The following is a 26,777-nucleotide window of genomic DNA, read 5'->3' as shown; positions in this document are numbered from 1 at the left end:
ATACAGAGAATACAAACAATTTACATGGGGAACTAAGAAACATGTAGGCAATGTAGTGCTACTTTAAATTTACACAAATAATCACTGAGATGACAGGATAGTGAAAATGTCAACTGGAAACACAGCAGAAGGAAAATGTCATTTAAAAACTACATTAAAAATGAAATTAACATTGAGATTTCACAGACAATTAAGTTTTAATACTAATAGAATGTGTACTTGTACATTCATAAAGCGAGTTGAAAATTTTTGGAAAGTGAAACTGAAACATAGCTGTGTATACTAGAAATTAGGTTATTATTTTGCCTACAGAATGTTTTACTCTAATCACAGTATTTTACAAAGGAACTTTCTAATTTTTCATTTCCAGGAATTCTTGTACTGAATAGAAACAGTGCTTTGTCAGAAATGCCTTTAGTTTATTTTTAAATATTGGATCTGGAGCAGTTTTTATTTGTTCTGGAATTTTATTGTGTAATATGACACCCAGATAAGTTATATATTTTTGGTATGATGATGTCCTTGGAAAAATTTGATGGATATTAGATTGCCCTCTGGTATAATGAGTGTGTATATCATTGTTTTGGATTAATTTGCCTGTTATTGAGAGGTATTCCCTGGTGAATAGGATTGTTTCTTGAATGAATAGGAATGGGATGCTTAGAACATTAAGTTTTATAAATTGACATTTACAGGATTCCAGCTTTTTGAGGCCACAGATTATCCTCGGTGCTCTTTTTTGTAGTTTAAATGTATTTGTGCTGTGAGTTGAATTTCCCCAAAAGATGATTCCATAGTGGAGCAATGAGTGGAACTGCGCATGGTATGCTTGCATTAGTGTGGATTTACTTGTAGTAGATTTTAGTATTCTTAGTCCATAGCACAACAATGAGAGTTTCTTTGATAAGTTGTTTATATGTGTGTCCCATTTTAAATTTTGTTGGACGCATAGGCCCAAAAATTTTGTTGCATTTACATTTTCAATTTTATCATTATTTAACTTTACTTGGATAGTTTTTTGACTAGATGTGGGAATTAAATGGAAGTTGATACATACAGTTTTCCCACTATTAACAATTAGGCCTTTTTTGTTAAACCACGCAGAAAGTTTTTCTTAGAGTTATCAGATATTGTCTGAAAGGATTCAGGGCTAGATCCAGTCAACACTATGCTTGTATCATCAGCAAACAGGATAGTTTTTTGTGGGCTCATACGTTCAACAAGATCATCTATGTAAATGAGGAAAAGTAATGGCCCTAGAACAGAACCCTGGGGAACACCATATCTTACTGTTCTTTCCTCCGAGAGGAAAACTGTGTTATTTATTTTATTCTGTACATTAATATCGTATTGAAGTGATACCTTCTGTCTGCGGTTTTGTAGGTAAGAGCATAGCCAGTTGTGAGCCACACCTCTTATTCCTCTTCTTTCCAATTTAGCAAGCAGTATTTTATGATCTAGTACATCAAAGGCATTAGAGAGATCTAAGAAGATACCTGCAGCTATATTATGTTGGTCAATTGATTTCAGTATGTGGTCCAACAGTTCAAAAATTGCTGTCTGGGTGGATAAAGATTTACTAAAACCATGTTGTTGAATGCTGATTGGTGCGTGGTTTTTTTATGAAATTTATAAGCCTGTCATAAAAAAGTTTTTCCAGGATTTTTGAAAAGATGCTTAATATGGATAATGGTCTATAATTGGATACTAAATCAGGGGAACCTTTCTTTAGTAATGGTGAGACTTTAGCTTTTTTGAAAGCATCTGGAAAAATGCCAGTTTTTAATGATTGGTTGTAGATGGTTGACAATGGCTTTACTATATGGGAAGCACACACCTTTAATATGAGGCCAGGTACTTCATCATAGCCACTAGAGATTTTATTGCGTAACAATTTTATTATGTTTATAATTTCATCAAGGTTTGTTTCATAAACAAACATTGTAGCATTAGTGCTGTTTGACGTATTGGTGGAATTGAAGAACGATACCTTGCAGTTTGCCTGAATGAGATCTTCTTCTAGTGAGGTGAAATATTCATTGAACTTGTTTACAACTGTGTATGGATCTGTGGCCTTAGAGTCATTAAGTGTTAGAGAAATGTTTTCCTTTTTAGGTGTTGAACTACAAGTTTCTTTTTTAATAACTTTCCACATAGCTTTCATTTTGTTTGAAGAGTTTCTTATGAAATTGTCATTCCATAAAAGTTTTGCCTGTCTAATCACTCTAAGATAAGTTTTTTTGTAGGCCTTACATTAGTCAGAAAATTCTTCAGTGACTATGTATTTTTTGGAGCAGTATTGGAGAAATCTGTTTCTCTCACTCGAATTTTGATTCCTTTTGTTACCCACGACTTTCTGTTTTGATTGCTTGAAGTTTTTGTTTCAAAAGGAAATGCTGTATTAAAGTAATAAAGCAAAGTGTTATGGAAGCGTAAGAACATATTATCAACAGTTGTTTGCATGTAAACAGTCCCAATTTTCCTTAGCTAATAGGAAGTTAAAAATCCTAATATTGCCATCTGAAAAGTTTCATCTTTGAAATACTTTTTTGGGGCTGATTTTACTATTTTCTATGTTAACACTCAGTAGCTGAGCATCATGGTCACTGTATCCCATGCTCAGTACTTCGCCAGTGAATTTGTAACAAGTATCAGTTATGAAGATTTGATCAATTATTGAATCAGTATGCTCTGTTGATCTTGTTGGAGAGTGTGTATTGTGGGGATCATATTAAAGGATTTGATCATGTTTAACAAATCAAGTTTATCATTACTGTTTTTTGTTAAATCAATGTTAAAATCGCCACAAAGTATTATTCTCATATTTAATGAGCTGACACTATTCAGCAGAACTTCTAATTTGGTCATAAAATTTGGAATATTACTACTTGGTGCTCTGTATACATTTATAATTATATAGTTTAGTTCAGGCAGCTTAACCATAGAAAGCTCAAATTCCTTATCTTCAGATAATGCAATCTGTTCATTTAGGCCTACCTCACTGAATTTTATCTGGTCCTTTACAAATATAGCAGTACCGCCATGTGTGGAGAAATTCCTACAATAGAAGCTTGTTAATGAGTACCTTGGAATAGAGGTTGACTGAATTTCTTCTTTAGACAGCCAGTGTTCGGTAATACATATTACATTTGGATTTATTTGAGACTGAAGTAACACTTCCAGCATTTGAATCTTATTTCTGAATGACTGGACATTATGGTGTAATACAAGAAATGATGGACTTTGTGACTTTTCAGTTAAGGGTTTAATTAATTTCTTTTCTAAAGGTATTTCTGACACAGCACTTACCCTAAAAAATTGGCCGAGATATTATTTTTGTGTGTGGCTCCTGACACGCAATTTTCAGTAGCAGAGATGGTTTTGAGTGGTTGACACAGTTCTGCTTCCATCAAAGCTTCTGTTTTTGGCCTAAACCATTTTGTAATTTGTGGTTGTTTGGCGATCTTGATACTTGGGGCTGATTTCTTCAGGATATGATTTCGGAGTTTTTCTACTATTTGGTCTTTTCCTAACATATTTAAATGTAGTCCATGAGCTGTATGAAATCTTCTTCCTAAATTGTATGTATCAATCATCTCTATATTATAAAATGTAGAACATATTTCTGATATCAGTTTGTTTGCAATGCAAATTTCTTGGTTGACACAGGACGAGGAAGGCAAATCATAACGATGAGGAATGTTAACAACGAGTACATTTGTATGTAATAGGTTGTTTAAGCATTCCTTCATTTCTTTTGCAAACCCTTTTGTTTAGAAATCCTAAAAGCTGTTACTGTAAGTTACATCAGTAACCAATAAAATTAAAATGACAGATTTTGTATGCAGGATGTGTTACCTGTAGTAGTTAGTTTTATTCACCCATGAACCACTTTTACAAGCACATCGCAGGTCAAGAACAAAAAAATACGTCAGATGTACAACTTGTATCTTCTGGTTTTAAAGGGACAGCAGTAACTTAAGTTTTAGGGGAAGGAGCACCACAAATTGAAAATTATTTGTGCACTACATCTTTAATGCTACAAGATGTACTGAAGAAGAAAAAGGAACATAGTTTTCATATTCACATTTAAACTGTATTGAAGTGGTGGTTACTTTTAAATTAAACTTTATAAGTTATGGTACAAAAGTTAAACTGTGGTCAAACCTATGTACAAGCAAAGGTCGGGAATATAACACCACAACAGGAATCAGAAGAACAAACTAGAGATAAAAATCAGTGTTAATAATGTAGTTACTTAATAAGAGAGTTCATTGAGAAGTAGAACAGAGTGAGAAAGAGGCCAACTCTTGTCCATGTCAGTCTTAGATCACATTACTAGCTAACAGGAGCCGTCTTATGGATGGTGGCCACAAGGCAGTGGTAGTTGACTAAGCCTTCAGATGAGACCCTGCATACAAAATATTCTGTGATGACCTGCATCTTGATGAACACAACTGCTCTGCTTAGCAGGTGGGTCATCAAACCATCTTCAGACTGTTTCTCTACTGTTCCACTCTCAAACAGCATATGGCAGAAACAAAACACTTACATTTTTCTATGAAAACTCTACTTTCTTTTATTCTAGTACAATGATAATTTCTCTATGTGTAAGTGATCAACAGAATATTTTTGTATTAGGAACAGAAAGATGAGGACTGATGACCGCAAAAAAATCTTGCTGCAAAATAGCCTTTGTTTTGATGATTTCCACCCCAACTCACATAATATGTGTGTGACACTTTCTCCTCTGTCTAATGATAATACAAAACAAGCTGGCCTTCTTTGAACTTTTTCAATGTCCTCCGTCAATCCTGTCTGGTAAGGATCCATAATGTGTAGCAACATTGCAAGAGAGGACAGACGAGTGAATTGTAGGCATCTCTCTACTAGATCTGTTGCATATTTTAAGTGTTCTACTCATAAAATGCAGTCTTTGGTTCACCTTCCCTACAGCATTATCTATGTGATGGCTCCAATTTAAGTTCTTCATTATTGTAATCCGTAGGTATTTAGTTGAATTGACGGCCTTAGATATGTGCGATTTACCGTGTAACTGAAATTTAGTGGATTCCTTTTACTGCTTGTGGGCCGGTGGGTTGCTTGTCATAATAATAATCATTGGGCATAGTAGGAAATTAGAATTGTTGTAAATATTGTTCACCGTCTCTTACTAGAGCCTGGCAACTATTTCTGTGGTCAGCCAGAAAGCGATAGAGAACATACTGACCATAGTTCCCAGTCTGCAAGTCCACACTCTTTTTCCAGTCCACTGAAAGAAATGTTCCTATTCTCTATTTGCTCAGCGGAATCAGGACTATGATTATAAATGAAGATTTTTAGTTCTAATTGGTACATATATTTGGTAAAGTTTCATATGCACAACAATGTAATATTCATTATGTTCATACTGACAGTAAATCTCTCTATCCTAAAGAGCACTATGAGCAGTTCAGAGGCAACCTCTACGGTAAGTTCCTACTAAAATGTATTTCATCCTGACTACTGATAATCAAAATAAATGCTTGCCACAAAAGTGAAAAATAATTGTCACCACTTGCCACACGGTACAGTCCTTGCGAGTTCACTATCTATTATTAAAGAAAATAAGTGTTTCGTAACACTGTGTCTCTGACGGCACCTGGGGCAGCATGCACTCTGGCATTTGACTGTCACAGATCTTATGGTGGCTGGGTGCCAAGTGAATTCTAGTCTTGCCTCTTGGGCTGTATTTATATGTTTGGTGCAACGGACGCCCAAGAGAACACCTGCGGTCATCCACCATATGCACACAGTAGCAGTCTCTAAGTGAGCACTTTCTCGGACACACAATATTTAATAATAATGTTATGAATCAATTTAGAATCTTTATAATTGCTGTATGAATGTAGGTAGGGTAGTTAAAATCACAGAAAAAATTTTAGCTCGCCTGCATTAAAACTTGAGACCTTGTATTGGTTGTTATTAACATCAAGGTCCTAAAATTTGTTATAGCTGTAATATTTAACAGGTTTCATCAAGTGCTGTAACCAAAACATTCTAGCTTTAATATAACAGCTACTTAATCTACTAGAAATAAGGACGTTGTGGCGCCAATGAGGTCGACACCAGTATCAATCTGAGTATCGTCTTTGAACTTTATTTTTATTTATTTATTTATTTATTGTTCCATGGGACCACATTAAGGAGAAGTCTCCATGGTCATGGAACAAGTCAATACATGAAATTATAACACGATTGTAGAAACAGATAAAATGAAATATAAGAAACATATTCAGGTGACAAGTCGTTAGTTCAAATAAAAAAAATCAAGAATGTAACACTGGAATTTGCTTAATTTTTTAGCTCTTCCAGGAGCTCCTCGACAGAATAGAAGGAGTGAGCCATGAGGAAACTCTTTAGTTTACACTTAAAAGTGTTTGGGCTGGTGCTAAGATTTTTGAGTTTGGTAGCATGTTGATAATGGATGCAGCAGAATACTGCACACCTTTCTGCACAAGAGTCAAGGAAGTGCATTCCACATGCAGATTTGATTTCTGCCTAGTATTAACTGAGTGAAAGCTGCTACCTCTTGGGAATAAGCTAATACTGCTAACAACAAACGACATTAAAGCCCGTTTTTGAGTCAAAAATAACCTTTTAGAATCAGAAGAATTAGCCCAAAAAATAATACCATATGACATAAGCGTATGAAAATATGCGAAGTAGACTACTTTTCATGTTGAAATGTCACTTATTTCAGATACTGTTCTAATGGTAAATAAAGCGGCATTTAGTTTCTGAACAAGATCCTCAAATGTCATGTGACGAGGGCCTCCTGTCGGGTAGAACGTTCGCCTGGTGCAAGTCTTTCGATTTGACGCCACTTCGGCGGCTTGCGCGTCGATGGGGATGAAATTTTGATGATTAGGACAACACAACACCCAGTCCCTGAGTGGAGAAAATCTCCAACCCAGCCGGGAATCGAACCCGGGCCCTTTGGATTGACAGTCTGTCATGCTGACCACTCAGCTACCAGGGCGGACATAACAAGATCCTGAACATGGGCTTTCCACAACAGCTTACTATCTATCCGAACGCCTAGGAACTTGAACTGTTTCTTGTTTATATAAATGATATGCCTTCCAGTATCACAGGTGATTCAAAAATATTTCTGTTTGCTTATAATATGCCCATTCTGATTAAAATATCAGTTCTTGTTGAATTGTGAGTTAGAAACTGTAAAAACTGAGTCTTACTGTGATTTAGCATCAAATTATTTTCCACAAGCCACAAACTTATTTCATGAACTACATTATTTGATAATGTTTCAATATTACACACAAGATCTTTCACTACCAAGCTGGTGTCATCAGCAAACAGAAATATTTTTGAATCACCTGTGATACTGGAAGGCATATCATTTATATAAATAAGAAACAGCAGTGGCCCCAGCACCGACTCTTGGGGAACACCCCACTTAACAGTGCCCCATTGGGACTGAACATCACTACCACTCTCAATATTACGGAGAATTACATTATCTTTGTTCAATTCTGCCATTCAGTTCTTTGTAAACCTTACTTGTGTAAAGAGGTGAATAAATGAACTCCTGATTATAAGGTGTTGTTTGGTGTAACTGATAAGAGCATCCACCTCACTGGTGACCCTGAGTTGTAACGTCTTCCATTTTCACTGTTTTACTGTGTCCGTGGACTCCACATCAGTTATTTTCATGTGTGTTACTTGAACACAACATTCGAACAATGGCTTCAGCCCAACGCCTAACGCCGGATTTTTTGATCGACATGCATCGTGTTGCGGGCGATGTACACCCGCCAGGACTGCAACATGATGCCGCTCACTCGGTGATTACACCCATTTCACTTGGATGTTTTCATGCCTGCAACAATAAGTGAGGTTAGGAGTGTGCATGACTCCGGCTATCAGATTCCCACCACATGTGCCCTCCCTCATCGATGGTGCAGTACCTCTTGCGGATCTCCGTGCAGTGCGGGATCAATGCCAATTTCTGCAAATGCTTCGCTCGATAACCTTCCACTGCCATGACAACAGTTTGCCAAGCCGCAATCCGTGCAGTACCATGCGGATTCCTGCCACATGGCCGGCACTGCTTTGTTCACAGGTCAACCTCCTCAGTATCCGACCATGCCTGCGCCTGCCTCAGTTCAGAATCAGCACATGCCTTCCTGCTTCAATACCTCGGCCTGCAACAGGAACAATAGCTTGTTATCTGTGCCTGACCTCCATCTACATCCTACTGCTACACCTCAGTATTTTGTGCCACGAAATTCACCTTATCCGCACACTGTTTTGAGTGAAGTGACTATGAACAGCGAACATTCACACATTCCGCCCGACGTTCGACATCATTTTCCTCACTGTCCTTCTGGACAGCCCACACCTCCGCAGCCTCCCTGCAACACAAGTGGCTCTGACTCTGATCATACGTAGAGTTTTTCACAGAATGGCACGGCGTTTTCAAACTTTGAATTTTTTCTCACCTGTCGCCCCTGTGCCGGCTCCAATTGAGCTTCCGCTACCATTCTCAGCACATCTCGGTGCCTCATCCACATTGGTCTTCTGCGACACGTCAATCCAAACACACCCGCAATGTGTCGAACTTCCGCAACCGCAATCGACACATTATGGTGTCTCACCCGCGTCGGCCTTCCGCGTCACGATGGATCATGCTCAACCACAACGCATCACTTTCACACTGCCACCCGACCAGCCATCGTCACCACATACCCTGGAGACAAGCTCTCTTGGAATTCTGCAGCAACAGCAGCTCGTTTCAGGCAGTGCCCCGACGAATTCATCTGAACCTGTTCTTCCGAACGTTCTACCGACACTGGCGCAGTTCAATCCCGACAGGGCAACAACCTGGTTCAAAATTGTGGACGAAGTGTTCAACCATGTCAAACTTGATGAGTCAACCAGGTTTCTGTGCCTTATCACCCACCCGCACGACCAGGAGGACTTGATTGCTGACCTGGTTGACGCCCCGGACTCACCTACCTGGTACAGTATAGCCAAAGAGAGAGTTCTACGTTGGCTTGCGCGCTCAACTGAGACAGTAACACGGCAAGTGCTCCATGTCGAGCAACTAGACAATGACAAACCTCCACAACTCTGGAGATGGCTACAGGCCCTGGTCAGCGACAATCTATTCTCTGACACAGTTCTCCTTGCCACCAGGTCAGATAAACTACCTGACATCCGCTTTGATCTGGCTCAGAGGTCTCCCGTACAGGTCGAGCAATGAATGACAATTACTGACAAACTACATGATGCATCACTGCTCTATTTCCGCAGCCACAGCCTACCTGGCAAGTTTCAGTTTTCAGGCTTCTTGTCTTGTGGCCGGGGCCGCACTGCACCGACTGTTCCGCTCGCTCTGGGATGCAGTAAACAAGCAGCTGGGGCGTCAACGGTTCTACCCTCAATCACACCCCCTCCTGCAACTGAACTGGCTGCGGCTACCAAACCTCAACCACCGCCTCTGGCAACAAACTTTCCGCAGGAAATGCAGCTGCACTACCCATACTGTTACTTCCACACACGGTTTGGTGAGGTGGCACGGAACTGGAGACCACCCTGCTTCCCAAATGCCAATCGCAGGTAGGTCCGGGTGCTGCCTCCTGTGCACAATATGACAGGCACCTCCCAGTGCTCCATTCTGTCCAGGCAGTGCTCCATTCTGTCCGGGAACAATCGGATAATTACAGACAGCTTTATATTAAAGACATTTCGTTGGGATACCTTTTCCTAGTGGACACAGGCATCGATGTTTCGCTGCTGCCTACGTCCTTAGTGTCATTGAACATCTGCCCTCATCATACTTTACTGCTAGCTGTGAATTCAACAAAACTACAATGGTTGGGATCAACCTCCCATGTTGTCTCACTCTCCACAAACTGTAAACTCAAGTGGACTTTTTTAGTGTGCAATATTGAGGAACCTATACTAGGTATTGACTTCTTGTGACACCACAAACTTTCACTGGACCTAGTGTGAAACACCATGTTTCATCACCTGTCCCCCCCCCCCCCCCCCCCCCCCACTCCACGCCCCCGTGATACATCGGTCCAGGCTCATCTCATCCGTACATGCTCGCCTCTGTTGATGACATTACAAGAAACAGCGCACAAGTGCCTTGTCGACCTTGAAAACGTCGGCTCACCTATGTAAGGAAAACTTCAAGCTCTCCCTCGGGCTTCACAAAACTCAGGTCTAGCTCCCCAACACAACAAAGGAATTACAGACACTGCAGCAAAGACAAGGAAATGTCAGTGAGTGTGCCGAATCTGCTTGTAGTCACAGTAATTGAACCTCCGTGTGCTTACCTCCCACTACCCCTCGCAACTGTGCTATCAAGTCTATCATAATGTGTAGTGACAGTTCCACAGGACCACACCCCCCTAACATGGCAGCATTTGACACTCGGCCAGACATGAGTGCGCATGCGCGATTAACATTACGTGTTCCTGAACTGACAGCTCCTACCCTCGCCTCACGGACAGCACCTGAAACTGTGCAACTTCGGCTCCTGCGCACCGCCGTGCGACCACCAATGACAACACAAACAGTGCACTCGCACCTAGCACTTCACCCGCGACCTTGCTGCCACAGGCCGTGCCCTTGGACAATGGACTCACTAACACTTCACGAGCTATACTGAGCTCACCCGACCACGGTGCCACTGCTTCAGACCGGAGGACTGCTGAGACACTTCGCCACCCGTTGGATCCACCAAGTGGCTCCAAACACCACGACCTCACCTTACCTGCCCTGCCCACCTCACATTGTAAACAAACCGACTCCCTTGCTGCCGGCAACATTTCTGTCATCACCAACGGCATGGTAAACAAGCTTTGCCTTGTGCCAGGCCCCCCGATCTCCAGTAAACCACGTCAACTTTGTCCCGAGCATCTCTCCGACCTTAAAAACAGAAACTTCTAAACTCCGGCGTCATTGCACTCTATGCCAGCAGCTGGTCTACGCCCATTCATATGACACCCAAGAATGATGGGTCCTGGTGCATGCGCGGGGACTAACGTCGAATAAACGCACATACAATTATGGAAACCTACCCCATACCCAACATTGCCGACTTTACCAGTTCCCGCGCAGGTGTGATCACGTTCACTGCCATTGGTTGCAAATGGGCCTACCTCCAGATCCCCATGGCAACTGAAGACATCGGGAAGACAGTAATCACCACCCCGATCGGGTTATTTCAGTTTCCATTCTTGCCGTTCGGTCAACGAAGTGCTATTTGAAATAAAATTCTGCTTTGCCTATCTTGATGACATTCTTGTGTTCAGCTCCTTCATTGAGGACAACATTCGACTTGTGCAAACTGTTATGAACACTCTCGCGGCAGCAGGCATCGAGACCAGCCAGGACAAATTGCAGCTACATGAACCCGCTGTCACTTTTCTTGATTTTCAGGTCTCTGCCGACGGCATTTCACCGCCTCCCTGAAAAAGTACAAACAATACTAAACCTACCCACACCTTCGTCATTCAAAGAGCTCTGGCACTTTCTGGGGACGGTTATTATCGCCATCACCTTGGGCTGCGGAGATTCAGACTCCACTGACGGACGCCTTGGCAGGCAACAAGACTTCTGGATCTTGGGCCATTCCATGGACCTCTGCTATGACTGACTCTTTCATTGCCCTCAAAAATCTTCTTTCCAAGGCCTGCACCATCGTGCATCCTCATCCCAATCAATACACAACTTTTCGTCACCACAGACACGACTGATACTGCCATCGGCACTGACCTTAGCCAGACACTTGACGGCCAAACTTCGCCTCTGCAGTTCTTATCGCGCAAGCTAACCAATGCACAATGGAAAATTGTGTGTTTGACAGAGAGTTGCTTGCAGTCTATGAAGCAATCAAGCATTTTAAGACTGACGTTGAGGGACACCCTTTCCTTGGGACGCTCTTTCTATGTTTTAACAGACCACAAACCCCTGACTGCGGCCATTTGAAACCCGCCAGCTGACCTGCCTCCTCGCCGCTTCAGATACATGGACTTCGTATCTCAGTTCACCACCGATGTCAGACACATAAAGGGTGCTGACAATATAGTTGCTGATTTACTTTCAAGAGTCGATGCCGTTCATTCGCTATTAGACCTCTCTGAACTGCCTAACCTCCAACCTGCCGACAAGGATATGAAAACCTGATATCCGATTCTACCTCTTCACTACACTTCGTCCGTACCACCTTCCCTAACATTTCTGGTGAGATCTGGTGCGACGACAGTACAGGCACGTTACGCTCCCTCATCCCAACCACACTCCGTTGAGCTGTCTTCAACGCTCTGCATAATTTAGCCCACCCCAGTGTTTGTGCATCCGCCCACCTTGTAGCCAAGCACTTCGTGTGGAGAAATCTCAACAAGTACTGCCAGCAATGGGCACACTCCTGCGTCACATGCCAATGCTGCAAAGTACACAAGCACACTTCACCCCCCACCCCCACCCCCTCTGCACCTTTTCGATCCCTCCTGGGCGTTTCCAGCATATACATATTGACATTGTTGGTCCTCTCCCCCCCGACTGCTTTCGTTATGTTCTCTCATCTATCGACTGAACAACTCGCTGGGTCGAGGCTGTCCCCCTCATGGCAGAAACTGTTGCTTGAGCTTTCATCGAGTCATGGGTATCGTGTTTTGGATGTCCAGCTATCATCATGACTGACCAGGGCAGACAAGATTTGTAACATTTGCGGCATCTGGTGCATCGATACCACAGCATATCACCTGCAAAGTAATGGGCTAGTTGAGTGCTGGCACCGGACTTTCAAGGTGGCTCTTTGATACCACCACTCTATGGATGGAGGTCCGTCCCTATGTGCTACTCGGCATTCATGCGATCTATAAGGAAGACCTCAAAAGCACATCAACCTCCACATCCCTCCACCCGCCAGCCATTCCCGCCCTAAGGATCACATCCTGAAATCTCTGAACGATTGCGAGTACATCATGCACCGAGAGGACACTGTCCGTGCTCCCCTCCAACCTCCATATACCAGCCCGTACCTAGTTCTCCGGCACTTAGCCAACACCTGTGACATCCAGATAAAAGATTCAGCTGTTACAGTCTGTCTCAACAGACTTAAGCATGCTCATGTCGAGTTCGCTTCTACCCCCATTCAGGCCATGACCACGCCACTCACTGTCATGGTTCATGACGCTCCGACCACTCACTCCACGTTGGACTTACACTCTCAGTCGAGTGACTTCCAGCTCCAATCATTGAGCTTTACTCTGACCTTGCCCTCTACTCCAGTCTCACGCACTCCGTCGAGTGATCACTAGCTTCCCACGTCGAGCTTCCCTACGATCACTCACTCGTCGCCGAGCCCTTCTCCGGTCCTTTCGACCTCTCCCCCATCGCCTGCCTTCCCCTGTCGAGGTTTCTCATGCTGCCCCCCCCCCCCCCCCCCATCTTGAACGTGCCCTTGCTCGAGGTGTTTGTGCCTGTCCTCCTCTGGACATAATCCACAACATCTCTATAATACTACGCGATGACACACTGTTCGTGTGTTTGCGTTCATCCAGTGCTCATGACACAACCTCTGCCATTCCCTGCCACCTGGTAAAATGTGTTCCCCTCTCACCTGATGTCAGCCTGGACATGCTTCGTGTGTTCGCCACGCCCACCGGAGACGTCGTAGTCGTCGCTCTGTTCCTCCGCAAACCGCCGGCCTACCTGTCGCCGCACAACCAGCATGTCCGGTACGATGCCTGGCGCGCTTTAACGACTTCCAGGTTCGGTGGCCGGATCTTCCTTCAGGACATCTACCCACACAGCCACATATTATTAGTAAAAGTTTTTTCCCTGGGGTCAAGGTCACTTCACACTGAGATCATAGATATTTCCCTTTCAGTTGGTTACATGCATTGTTACAGTCTAGTAACCATTTGGAATGAGCACCATTCTTTTAAAACTTATTCAATGGCCCTTCAGTGCTGCTACTTAAAGGATAAATCTAGAAAATTCATTAACTCTTCCCAAAAAGTATTGTATTTCCATTAAATTTCATATTTTTGGTAGTTTCTCAAAGGCAGGCAGATGCTTTCTCATAGGTTTGTTGCTCTCTTTAAAAAGGGTATGGAGAACAGTAAAACTTTATCGCTAACTCAAAGAGTATAAAAGTACACGATAATGTTTGGTTCTGGACAGCAACTGAAACAGCTTCTGAATGAATGCAACTGTAAAGATCATCCTGATTTGATGAGAATTAGTTTAACACAGTCTAACACCATCTAACATAATACAGCTCTTGAAGATAGAAACCGAGCACACAGTAGGGAAACACTGCATAAGCAAAACCCATATATGCTGCACTAATGGGGCTTAGGTTCTGACTGGCATGCACTGTGTCATAGTGAATAGACTCGCAAAACTTCTGATGTCAAGTGTTGAGGCCAAGACGTCACGGTCGAGGCTGGAACTTGTACTGGCTAGCGAGGTGCCAGGTGGTGCCTTATAAGGCCATCTGGTAGAGGAATACTAGGAAGCTGGGCAAGTATCATGTGGCTCATGGAAGCAAGCTAGTGCTGGTAATATCCGGCAGATGTGGGGACCTCATATACTATAGCGGCTGCCACAGGCAGGATAAGCTGTGGTTAAGTTGCAGGTGGCTTTTTGGGGTGGCAACCCACAGCACTCTGTTGTGTGGCTTGTGGCTGCAGCGTAAGATGCCAGCCAAGACGCAGTATCCCTGTTTCTTATGGAGGAGATGGTAGAGCCATCTCTCTGTGTACTCAGCAGCTGTGATGTTGGTGACAGTTGATGATGCAGGAGTCAGCCTGGGGAAAAAAGTTTCTTAGGACTTGAATTAAAGCCTTCTACTTCAACATCATGAATGAGACCCTTAGGTTAGCTTAGGTTTTGAGGCAGGAAGTATGTCTTATGATATTTTTAGCTAGACAGTTTTTACAGTGGCTGGAATCAGCTGTTTCAGATTTTTTAAATACTAGTGAAAAATCACAAAAGGAACTTCTTTCAGGAAAGGTAGACATATACAGAAGACTAAGCAGAATCATGTGTTCATCATAACTCCTAACTTCTATGGACTGTCTCTCAGACCGATATGTTTTTATTTATTTATTTATTTTTTTGTGCTATATTTCACACACCGCTGCAAATAGAAATGGACTCTTCTGTGTACTTTCCTATTGGTTGACAAACTACATGTGCCAGAACTCTTGTATTGTTGCTGCTGTTTGTTTCTTATTTATGGGCTGTGAGAGGTCTTACAGACATAACATAGTGTTTGTGTGTCATTGTTCTGCTGAATGCTACCTTCTATGGAACATCTCTTATGTAAGACAGATGTGGTTGTTCAAGAACATCTCAGGGAATCCTCAGATGAAGACATTGATGACAGTGATAATGACCCTGATTTTGAGATCTTTAGTGATCACAACACTAATTTAGAGCAGGAAACAGTAAGTGATGAAGATGGACAGCTGAAGAAAATGTAGAAGCTTACTTCATCCCTGGAGAAAACATCAGCCGCCAGCTACACATATTGTCTTGCAGCTTCCTGGACTGTGGCAGATGACAAAAAGCCTTGGGGAAAAACCTGCTGTTTTAGAGGTATGAAAACTCTTCTCTATCCATGATATTCCAGATGAAATCATTCTATGGGCAAATCTGAAAATACCTAAGCCTAAGCTTATGGTCGCATATCCTACCTACAAGATACTGACGTCACTGAATTGAAGCCAATAATTGGTGTATTCAGTCACTTTGAAAGTGGGAAACAAATCGGTTTACATCTTGTTTGCAACCAATGGCACAAACAGAGATGTTTTCAGATGAACTGTGTAGCAAAGAAAGCTTTCTGTTTTTATTATCTGCATTATGCTTTGACAGCCCAGACGATAAGGGGAAGAGAAGGAAAGTATTGCCTACTTTCAGCAGCAATTTCACAAATTTTTCTGTGTTTAATTGGAAACATCAACTTTGCTACTCTGAAGGTGCAGCAGTGTGTTGATGAAATGCTTGTACCCTTCTGTGGAATGTGTGGGTTTAGAATGTATATGAAAAACAAACTGGCAAACTATGGCTTGAAAATTCAGTGCTAGACTGAGGCTTGAACAAATTACTTGTGTAGTGTGTATATGTATTCCGGAAAAGAAACTACAAGAAAGGCCACAGTCTTCCTAACCAGGCTGTACTTTGAATGGTGAATCCTATTGAAAACACATGGAGAAATATTATAGGTGACAACTGGTACTCATCAATAGAACTAGTTAATGAACTTTATGAATGAAGGTCTCACATACATTGGCAAGCTGAAAATGAATGAAGAGGAGATACCACAGCAGTTTCTACATAATAAGACATGAGGTGTGAAGATAACTGTTTTTGGTTTCACAAAGGACATGACACTACTTCCTTTGTGCCGAAGAAGTCAGACGCTGCAATTCTGATCTCTTCTAAGCACCATGCAGTAAGTAATAAACCTGAATCAGGAAAACCTGAGAGCATCATGTTTTATAATATGACAGAAGGCAGTGTGGAGTGTCTTGACCAAAGATGTGCAGCATATTCATCAAGTTTCCTTAGCCTTCAGCTATTTTCTTTAAATCAATGGATGTTGCTTGTGGTGTGAATTCCTATGTGGTACAGCAAGCTTATCCAATGGCAGAAGTGATGATTTGATCTTCATGAAGACTCTAGCAAGATATCTTGCTGAGCCTCATATGAAGTGTAGTCTTTCTATAGGACGCTTGCTGCCAGAGCTGAGTGACAACATCAGAAGATTACTTCATATACGAGATGAGCACCAGACACTGAAAGAATTATTTGAAAAATGAAAAACATGTTTTGCCCTCCTCATCTGTGGAGGGAAACAAGATTTCCCTGTCAACAGTGTGTGTTTCAATTACTTTTGAGTGTTCTAGGAAGGTCAATGTGAAATATATGCAAATTAAAAGTGAGTGAAATATGATTTAGGACCTCAGAAAACTACATAATTAATTTTTACTTATTCTTTTAAAAGTAAAATGTGGCAAATTTTTTCCCTTTATTGAGTTATGGAGTGCAATAATGCTCTGAAATGATTAGCGGTCAACTCAAAGCTGACTTTGCATCCAATTTATCATAAATGAAGTGTGTTTTCCCAACTAGCTATTTTTGTAAATCAGTAATATTATCTCTGTGATAATAATCAGTGAATGAGTAGAGAGGTAACTATGTATTATTATTTTAGTAACATACTAATTAAAATATACTGCAAATTTTGCTGCGTTTTATTTACCTAAATGTTTAAAATTCTGTCTGTGTATGTACGGATGGATACGTGTGTGTGTGTGTGTGTGTGTGTGTGTGTGTGTGTGTGTGTGTGTGTGTGTGTGTGCGCGCGAGTGTATACCTGTCCTTTTTTCCCCCTAAGGTAAGTCTTTCTGCTCCCGGGATTGGAATGACTCCTTACCCTCTCCCTTAAAACCCATATCCTTTCGTCTTTCTCTCTCCTTCCCTCTTTCCTGAAGAAGCAACCGCTGGTTGCAAAAGCTTGAATTTTGTGTGTATGTTTGTGTTTGTTTGTGTGTCTATCGACCTGCCAGCGCTTTTGTTTGGTAAGCCACATCATCTTTGGTGGTCTCATAGACCCCTCCACATAATCATGTTCTTGTCAATGTTCATAGTAGTTAAGACATAATTATGTTTTGGGATTCAACATCAAGTGATACAAGTGATAGATGCATATGTGCATCACCACATCTTTTTTAGAGGAGCAGTCATTCTTTTAATTTTATGAGTAAATGCTATGGTCAAGAAATCAATAATAGACTTGGCACTAATTTAGAAGTCTTCATGTAAGCAAAGAGCTTATGAAAATTTAACTTATAGAAGTGTGCATTGGCCACAAGCTGTATAAGCCACATAAAGTGACATTTGTGTCTGCAGACTAATTCTTCTGTGGTTATTAATTTAGAGATAACACACTTAATATTGAATACACATTTATTGGTCACTCTTGCATATGACAAATATGGCAGTTGAACATATTACACACAGAAAATTCACACAATACTAACTATTACAAAGAAGGAAGGTGCAAAAGATACTGTATTCTGCACCAGAGACACCACAAAGGCGCCTCCTCCCCTCCCTTTGTAGAGCGGAGCACCACCAACTGGCCTACCTGCTGTGCTGGTTCCACACTACTTACAGGGATGCTGTGTCGCAACTGCCACATGCCCTGAGTTTACGAGAAAGTGGATGCCGGTCGAGATATCTGTGGTATAGATGCGTTGCATTGCTAAAGTGGGTGGTGCAGCATTGGAAGATACGCACTGTAAAGGTGCGTGGCAGCAAATGGCACCTAAACGTGCCCGCCGCTCTCATTTGGATAGGCCAATTGAAAAGCCTGACAAGGAACAGCACGCAGTTGTATCAGCCAGTGCCATAACAGTAACCACAGTACAATGGTTGCGGAAACCAGCGCAGTCAAGGTGACCAGCGATGCTGGAAACGGTGTGCAGGAGGGGGGGGGGGGGGGGGGGTTTAATGGGAATGGGAATGTGCTACCCTGTGCATAGAAATGTTCGATTCACCAGTGTCTTTAACTGGAAGGTCCTCTATGTTATGGTTAGGCAGTGGCAGGCATTATCCCTATTGTGGTTGTCGTGCTGCCGTATTAGACAACAACCATGTTAAACTGAGTAAGGTTAGATGGCCGCCGGTGTGGCTGGGTGTAAATAACTGTTCACTTTTAACCACGATCGGAAGAGGTACACTAGTCCACACATGGTCATAATCGGCAGAGTTGATGGGGCCTGTTACACTTTCACTGAAAGTCACAGGCAGATCCATTATGGCATAAACAGTGCAGTCTGGCATGTGATGTGAGTGAATGATGAAAACAAGCACAAATAACACTGGCTGAGGCGTTGATGGTGTCGGGGTCACCGCTGGGGTTATTACGGAAGTTTAGTTGAGAAATAACACACTTAATATTGAATACACATTTATTGGTCACTCGTACCTATAACAAATATGGTAGCTGAACATGTTAGGTGCTGAAAATTCACACAAGACTAACTAGTTCAATGAATGAAGGTGCCAAAGATAGCTCAGTGTGTGCCAGAGACACCACACTTCTTTTGCTGCAAGTTTGTGTGAACAACACTTGAGTTTTGGTTATTATTTAAGAGTAGCAGTCTGTTTCAGTTCCTTCATTCATTCCTGTCACACACTGCATTACAGTAACCCCTTCATGGAGGAGAACAATGAGGATGCTGAATGAGTCAGGTTATACACCTAAAAGCAGATGTGGTCTCTGAAAGGTAGAACTGTAAAGCATACTAACAATGAATTACAGTTAGTTTCAATCAACTCTCATAGTTAATTAGATTTAATTTATGGAAAAAACAGTTACTTTGACAGAAGCCACTCTTACACTCTTACACTGCCTGGCTGTTGTTTTCAACTGCTACTTCACACTATGGATATATGTAACTTTACTAACTTCAGAGATGACTATCAGCTGTTTATTAAACAAGAAAGTTAAATATATTTAATAAAAACATTAATGTTACAAAAGTTTACATCATTGTGTCAAAATTGACATGCCATTCAAGTGTTAATTTTCTGCCAGCAGTATTTCAAATGTGACTCCCTCTGGCGTGATGTCTTCTAATTCTGATGTCTGATGATGAGCTTTTCTATTTGATTCACAACAGATAGTGAAATCGTTTGAGACTCCTCAAAAAACAGTTGACATTTGCAATATGAACATGCAAAATGGCACTTGTAAGATAGTGCGTGAAGTTCCATAGCCTAAGCCTGACGAGACTTCTTTGGTTCCTTCTGCTAATGGTGGAATTCACTCCTCTCTGATGATAAAGCTTGTCTTATGATAACACAATTGCAGCTGAAAATTGCTTCAAAAGACTGTGACAGTGGGTCATTTAATGGAACCAACTTCCTCCACAAACATATATTTTTCTGTCTTTAGCCTCAAGAAAACTGCTTTGCTTAAGATACATATCTGTAATGGTTCAAAGTGCTGTTTTAAGTACTATGTATGAATCTGTGGAGAATTTCCTACCAAATGACAGGAAACATCCCATTAACAGTTGACATCCACATTTGATTATGGCACAGAACACACTGAAGTTTTTTCTCCATCCCACAGATATACCTCTTCTTGTTTGCCAGCAATACATGTCACTATAGGTATCACTAAGTTATCCCTACAACCCCCTTCCCCTCCCTTCAGCACAGAAGGGAAGACATGAACTGCGTTGCTGTTTAGCTGGACTGATGTGTCCATGTGTGCATGACCAGCTGTGTCGTGGACTGCAGGGCACAGCTGGATTGTTGTCATCTGCAGTGCTGGAGCTGTAGACCTGGTAGGGGAGCAGGTGGCATGGAATGCAACTGGTGCCCCCACACCTGGGCACTGGTGGCGAAGGGAGTGGTGAGAGCGGAGTTGTCTTTCAGTGGGATCGTCCTCACCCTGCGATCGTGAGAAGACCCTTTGGCACGTGACACTGAGGATGCCATCTGTTGAAAGGGGGAATGATATGGAAGTGTAGTCAATGTCACTGGGGAGGGTAGTATACATGTAAGCAAGGTGTCAGATGCATATTACATTTTGTGTCAGCAAATCTTCGCTATGAGCTTTGTGGCACAGATAGTTACCAATGAGTTTGATGGTTATGTCATCCAGGTTCAGTTTGCTAAGATTGATCCAAATGGGACAGGGTGTGGTGTGTCAGGGTTGGCCATCTGCACTCTGGTTAGTGGTTGGTGGTTGTTGCCACTCTGCAGTGTTTGGGGTAATGTCCTCCTAAAATACTCAAGCTGGTTTCAAGTGTTTAATTGAAACAGTCATTTGTTTGTCATTAATCAGAAAGTCAAACATGTGTACCCTTCTTAAGGACATTGAAGGAACCTGTGTATGGGGGATGTAGTGTTGGCTTGACAGTGTTGTCTTGTAGCATGACATATTCACAATTTGAGGGCGCTTTATGTAGGCAGGGACTGGCACATGTTTGATGTGGCCCCTCAGTCCCTGAACTAGAGCAGGTAGGTCCATTTGCTCTTGGCCTTTTGGGGGCAGGACGAAATCAGCAGGGAGAACTAGTGATTCACTGTATAGTATCTCAGAAAGGGACAATTATAAGTCCTTGTTGAAGACTGTTTGGATGCTGAGAACAACTCGAGGTAGTGCTTTGGTTTACTCTCTGCTGTTTTGAGAGTCAAATACTACCACTTGACTAACCCGTTACACTGGGGATGATAAACTGTAGTGTGGTTAAGTTGTAGTGAGGAGTAGGCCACACGGTTTCACAATCACCTTTTGAACTGCACACAACATAGAGCAGCCCAGAGGAGACTCACACTGAGAGTATCCCAGGATGTCTCAGAGAACTACAACACCAAGAAGGATTGATTCTCAGCTTTATATCACCTTTAAACCATTGTCCAACAGACTCTGTCTCATTTATTTTCCACTGATGTTACACAGGGCAACAAATAGTGCCAATTCCAGCTGGTGGCCTTGGTCTGTAGTAAACACATCTGGTGTGCCAAACCCTGCTACCCATGCCTCAACAAAGGTGTGGGCAGTGGACTCTGCCATGATGTCCTGTTTCCACCCACTGTAATGCTCTGTCTGTCATTGACAATAAGGGTATTTGAATCCCTGCCACTAAGGAAGGGGTCCACCAAGATTGATGTTTATATGGCAGAAGAAAGCTGTAGGAATTTCAAGCAGACCTAACTGTGGTTGCACATGTCTTCTGACTTTACTACATGGACACAGTAAACATGCATGTGCCCAGGTGTGGCAGTCCCCCACATGAAGCATTCTGTTGTGAGATGGACAGTGGGTCTCATGCCATGGTGAGAAAGATTTCTCATTACATTGGTAGTGACACCAACAGACAGATCCTGTTGAAAGAAATGTCACAGAGGCTGGTGTTTGTCCATGGAATGGTGTGTGATTCAATTCATAGGCAGGTAGTGTTGTATCTCACTAGTTCCACTATGCTCACATCATTGTGCTGGTTGGTAGCTAGCTTCTCAGAGTCAAAATGGAGGGAGATGGTGCTGACTCATGATAAGTAGCTGGTGATGAGACTGTGTGTGCACCATGATGGTGGCACACAGTTGTCATGTACTGGGTGATATGGTCCTGATGTCAGTTGCATCAGGGACTGAGATCCTTCAACAGGGGGTTAAGGGATTGAGGGGTTTGTAGTTTTACTGACTATAACATGACAGCCTTCAATATCTTCTCAGAAGCAGAGTCCACACAGGATACTGTGTACTGTGCACCATGCTGGGTGTCTTTTTTTTTAAAGGCGAGACCGACTTTATTTATTGATTTCTGGCCAGCTGTGCTGACAGAATTGAAGCTCACACCCTGAAATTTTTCTCAAATCATTTTACAGAAACTGTTTAGTAAAGTAACTCCATTTTTGCATGACTTAGGCAAAATAATTTCATTTTTCTGTTACTTACAGCTTTATATGTCACATTCGTGATGACATGTCCATCATTTCATTAGTGGTATGAATAAAATAGAGAGAAACATTCCATGTGGGAAAAATATATCTAAAAACAAAGATGATGTGACTTACCAAACAAAAGCACTGGCAGGTCGATAGACACACAAACAAACACAAACATACACACAAAATTCGAGCTTTCGCAACCGACGGTTGCTTCGTCAGGAAAGAGGGAAGGACAGGGAAAGATGTGGGTTTTAAGGGAGAGGGTAAGGAGTCATTCCAATGCCGGAAGCAGAAAGACTTACCTTAGGGGGAAAAAAAGGATAGGTATACACTCGTACACACACACATATCCATCCGCACATGCACAGACACAAGCAGACATTTGTAAAGGCAAAAGTGGTTAAGAAGTCAGGCGAAATAATTAGCTGCTTTTGCTGCATTTCCAGTCGAATTCTTTTTGGATACTAACCACAGTAGAGGTGACAGCAGATTGTCTTGAATGGTCACCATGCAAGTGTGGGGGTGGAGAGGCTCAACTTGATATTCACAAAAAATATAAGTGTAGGCTACAATTTAGAATTGCACTTCCCGTCCAGCACTTGGCATTTCTCCTACAGTGTGCTGATGGCTGGCCCACAACCCCCACCACTACAGCTCTCTCCACACTTGAGCTGCTGACTGCACAACTACTGGCCATGTTACTCTGTGTATGCTCTACCCCATGGCTTTGTGAATGGCAAGAAGTCCTCGATCAAATGCTCACCATTTCGACTGAGAGGTGGTAAGTTTTCGCAAGCAGAGTCAGGAAGGCTGTGCCTCTCTGAGCACCAACTGTTGCAGTATGGTGGCAATGGCAGTGTCACTTCTCTGTGATGACAGTGAGTTGCACATCTGGAATGGGATGGACCAACATGACTGCACATGCAAGACAGTCTTTGTTGAGTTGAAATGCATCTTTCATCCTTGTGGTCTACTCCACCTTCCTCTCTCCATGTTTGTTAGATCTCACTAGTGCGTCAATGAGAGGTGCTTGTAAAGCTGCTGCTAGTGGTAGGTGGTGCTGGCGAAAGTTCAAAATTCCTAGGGAAAAGATGGAGCCCTTGATAATTCTGGGGAATGGGAGCTGTATAATGGTGTTGGCCTGATCTGGGTTTGGTGTGATTCCTGCAGTGCTAATTGCCTGAGGAATATAACTTTTACTTTCTGTAGCTGTGACTGGGTTCTGGGTAGCTGTCAGGCACTATACAGGCAGTGAGGACCCACAGCAAGGTCTCAAAGTTCAGTCTATTCTGTTTGTACTAATTTGATTGGCAATGTCCACTGTCAGATGGGCAAAAGATGCCTACTCATAATATATCATCAGCTGCTGCGTAAATTATCTAGAGCCAGTCAGTGCATTTTGTGATGTACAGATGACCTAACAGTTGTTAGGGTATGATGCACCATGCCATTTCATTTTGCACATGCTTGTGCTGCTTTTGTGGTCAGGGTGAGGCCTACATCCGAGGCACTGTGAGTTAAGGCAGAGTACACAGTACCAACGTTAATGTTGGTGTGTTTTGTGTGTCGGTCTGTGCATTGTTGGCTGCACTGCAGCATGGACTGTAGGCAGAGGGGCATAGTCAATCAGCAAGGGTTGGTCACATGTACTTACTTGCCCACACCGGAGCAGCAGGTGTGTGAGATGAACTTCTGTATTGTAGTGCAGGGGTGAGTGTTTAGAATATCCAGTGAGAGGCAGAAGTGACGGAAGAAGAAGAATATTCCCATGACTGATTTTGTGATGTCAGTGACACAGAAGGTCCATGTGAGCTGTTGCTGAGGCAATAGTTGTAAGCTGCATGTGGTGCTTATGTGCACCTTGGTCTTTAAATTATTAGCCACATGAAGTTGTAGCACTGACATTTTGTTGAATGTTGATGTGCTCTCCAGCAGTATTGAACAAATGATGGATCCAGCACCCACCAAAAAGTGCTATCTTGTGTCAGTGACTTGATTTCTCTGCTTGGGCTGATGCACCTGTGGCAGCCCATGTTTGATGTTTGGAAGCATCCAGGGAGAACAACACATGCATGCAGTGTTGCGAAATTGGGTGTGATACCAGCAGGATTGTGACCTTAAGACAACAGTGGTGATCAACATAGTGTTGCTCACTGCCGGAGTGATACCTTGTGCAGCCTGTCCATCAGAGGCTGGATTTGAGACAAGGACATTGTTGGAGGCAGTCCTTGGCTCTGCTCGCAGTGGTCTCTGCAGCAAGGAGGGGGGGGGGGGGGGCAGGTGGTAGGCGGTAGAATGGTAACAGGCTGCAGTGATACTGTCTTTGTGATTTATGTGGTGTCTGTTGTAAAGCTGAGCAAATTGTTTTTTGTGGGGTTCAGCTTCAATGTGGCATCGTATTGTTGCAAGTTTGGTTGTGCTGGAAGTTTAACAGTCAAGATGGTTCAAAGGGCAGCATCTGGTATGAGGTTAATGTCCAGTGTAGATCAGTTTTCACCAAAGAGAGATGGTATCCCATCATCCAACTGTTTGTCGAAGATAGCCTGTTTTATCTGTTGCTCGGGTGTCTGAAAGCCATTGTAGCAGTGCTGATTTGGCTGCACCGTACTTGTTGTAGGAAGTTTATGCTAAAATGGCAATGCTAATTAGATCTGCGTGTTGTGCCAGATGGCAAATGAGGGTGATGAATTGGGGGTTGTTATTAAGAATAATTAATGAATTAAATACACATCACTTGCTGGTAAATCAGAATGTGAATTTTTAGAACAGAAAAAAAAACAGTCTTGATTGCACAAGATAGGTTTATTTAATCTTCTCGTGTGACACATTTCACCTGCTCCCAGGCTGTCTGATGATGTTGAGAATAGGTGAAACACAGTACATGTGAAGATTAAATAAACCTATCTTGTGTGACCAATATTTCTAAACATCTATTATGGTTGCTGCACCAGTGCCAGTGTGGTAGTCGTGGAGTGGAGTGATTTAATCATAAAGTGGGTTTTCAGATGTGAATAGCTGCAGTTTAGGTTGAGAGTTGAGTCCCTGAGGGAGGTAATGGGTGTAATGCGAAGCAGTTATGGTTGGCCAAGCTTGACTCACTGACAGAATAATGTGTTGAGATAGCAGCATGGTAAGAAATGTAGCACCTAGTACATCATTGTAACAGACTGACTATGCGGGTATGGGCAAATATATGGCCATGTTACACTGAGTGGATGTTGTGGTTGACTCATTAAGCATATCACAGTTTGAAATAACTTCAGCTTATTGATTTGTGGTGTAGCAGCCATTGTGTTGGCTGGTAACATTTCACTCAATGGTATACTCATTCTGTACCACAGGTTGTTGTCCTCACAATGATTGAGATGTCAGTACACTTCACTCACTTTTATCCTAGATGCAATTTTCCATAGAACTGGAAGAACTGTATTCACAACACAGGATGGCCACATTGTTAATGCACAATGAGATGATCGTTACGAAAACCTGCATAATGTGTTTTGTGGTTGACAGGAAGTATCCCACTATTGCAGTCAGAGCAGTTGATTGTGTAAATATTTAACTGATGGTAGACGTGACTGAAGTTTCATAAATGCAGCACTGTCCTCTGGCTCTTTAGGAAACCACTGCAGTGATGGTTTGATTCAGTAGTCATTTGATCATTGGTGAGAGCAGATCGCAATGGCCAAGACAGTAATAGACCCCACCATTTGTGATGTGCATGGTGTGATTAAGATTTTTGCTGACAAAAGGATCTTCAGCTACTGAAATCAATTGCGAGTTATGCCTAGTGTATGGACATGAAATAATGAGTGACAAACAAGTTCAAAAATGGTGTCGAGAATTTCAGAATGGCCACACAAATGTTCACGATATACAACAGAATAGCAGGCCCTGGATTCAGACTGACACATCATTGATCAAGTGAACCAAAACCTTTGAAGTGTTCAGTGACTGAACATCAGTTTACAGGATTGTTACTGAACAGCTTGGATGTACAAACTGTGTGCGAGGTATGTTCCAAAAATTCTTTGATATCACAAACTGTGTGCGAGTTAGGTTCCAAAAATTGTCTCTGATCAGCACAAAGAGCAAAGAATGTGCAGTGCATGACAGTTTTTGAAGCACTGTAGACAAGATGGACATGATTTGGTTTCCCACACTGCTATGGCAGTCCTGACCATGTACCAAGTGACTATTTCCTCTTCTTACATTCGAAAAAGTGACTAATTGAACAGTGATTTCAAAATGACAAGCTCAAGACCA

At 42.3% G+C, this 26,777-nt stretch overlaps 1 protein-coding gene across 2 annotated transcripts in view; it reads left to right on the top strand.

The window, feature by feature from the left end:
* The window catches only part of LOC126354731 (alanine--glyoxylate aminotransferase 2, mitochondrial-like), a 120,526-nt gene that overhangs the window by 27,709 nt on the left and 66,040 nt on the right, over window positions 1–26,777 (top strand). The gene's annotated exons all lie outside the window — the stretch shown is intronic.

The sequence above is a fragment of the Schistocerca gregaria genome, chromosome 3 (assembly GCF_023897955.1).
Source record: "Schistocerca gregaria isolate iqSchGreg1 chromosome 3, iqSchGreg1.2, whole genome shotgun sequence".
Taxonomy (NCBI): Eukaryota; Metazoa; Arthropoda; class Insecta; order Orthoptera; family Acrididae; genus Schistocerca; species Schistocerca gregaria.
This window is presented reverse-complemented; position numbering and strand designations above follow the sequence as displayed.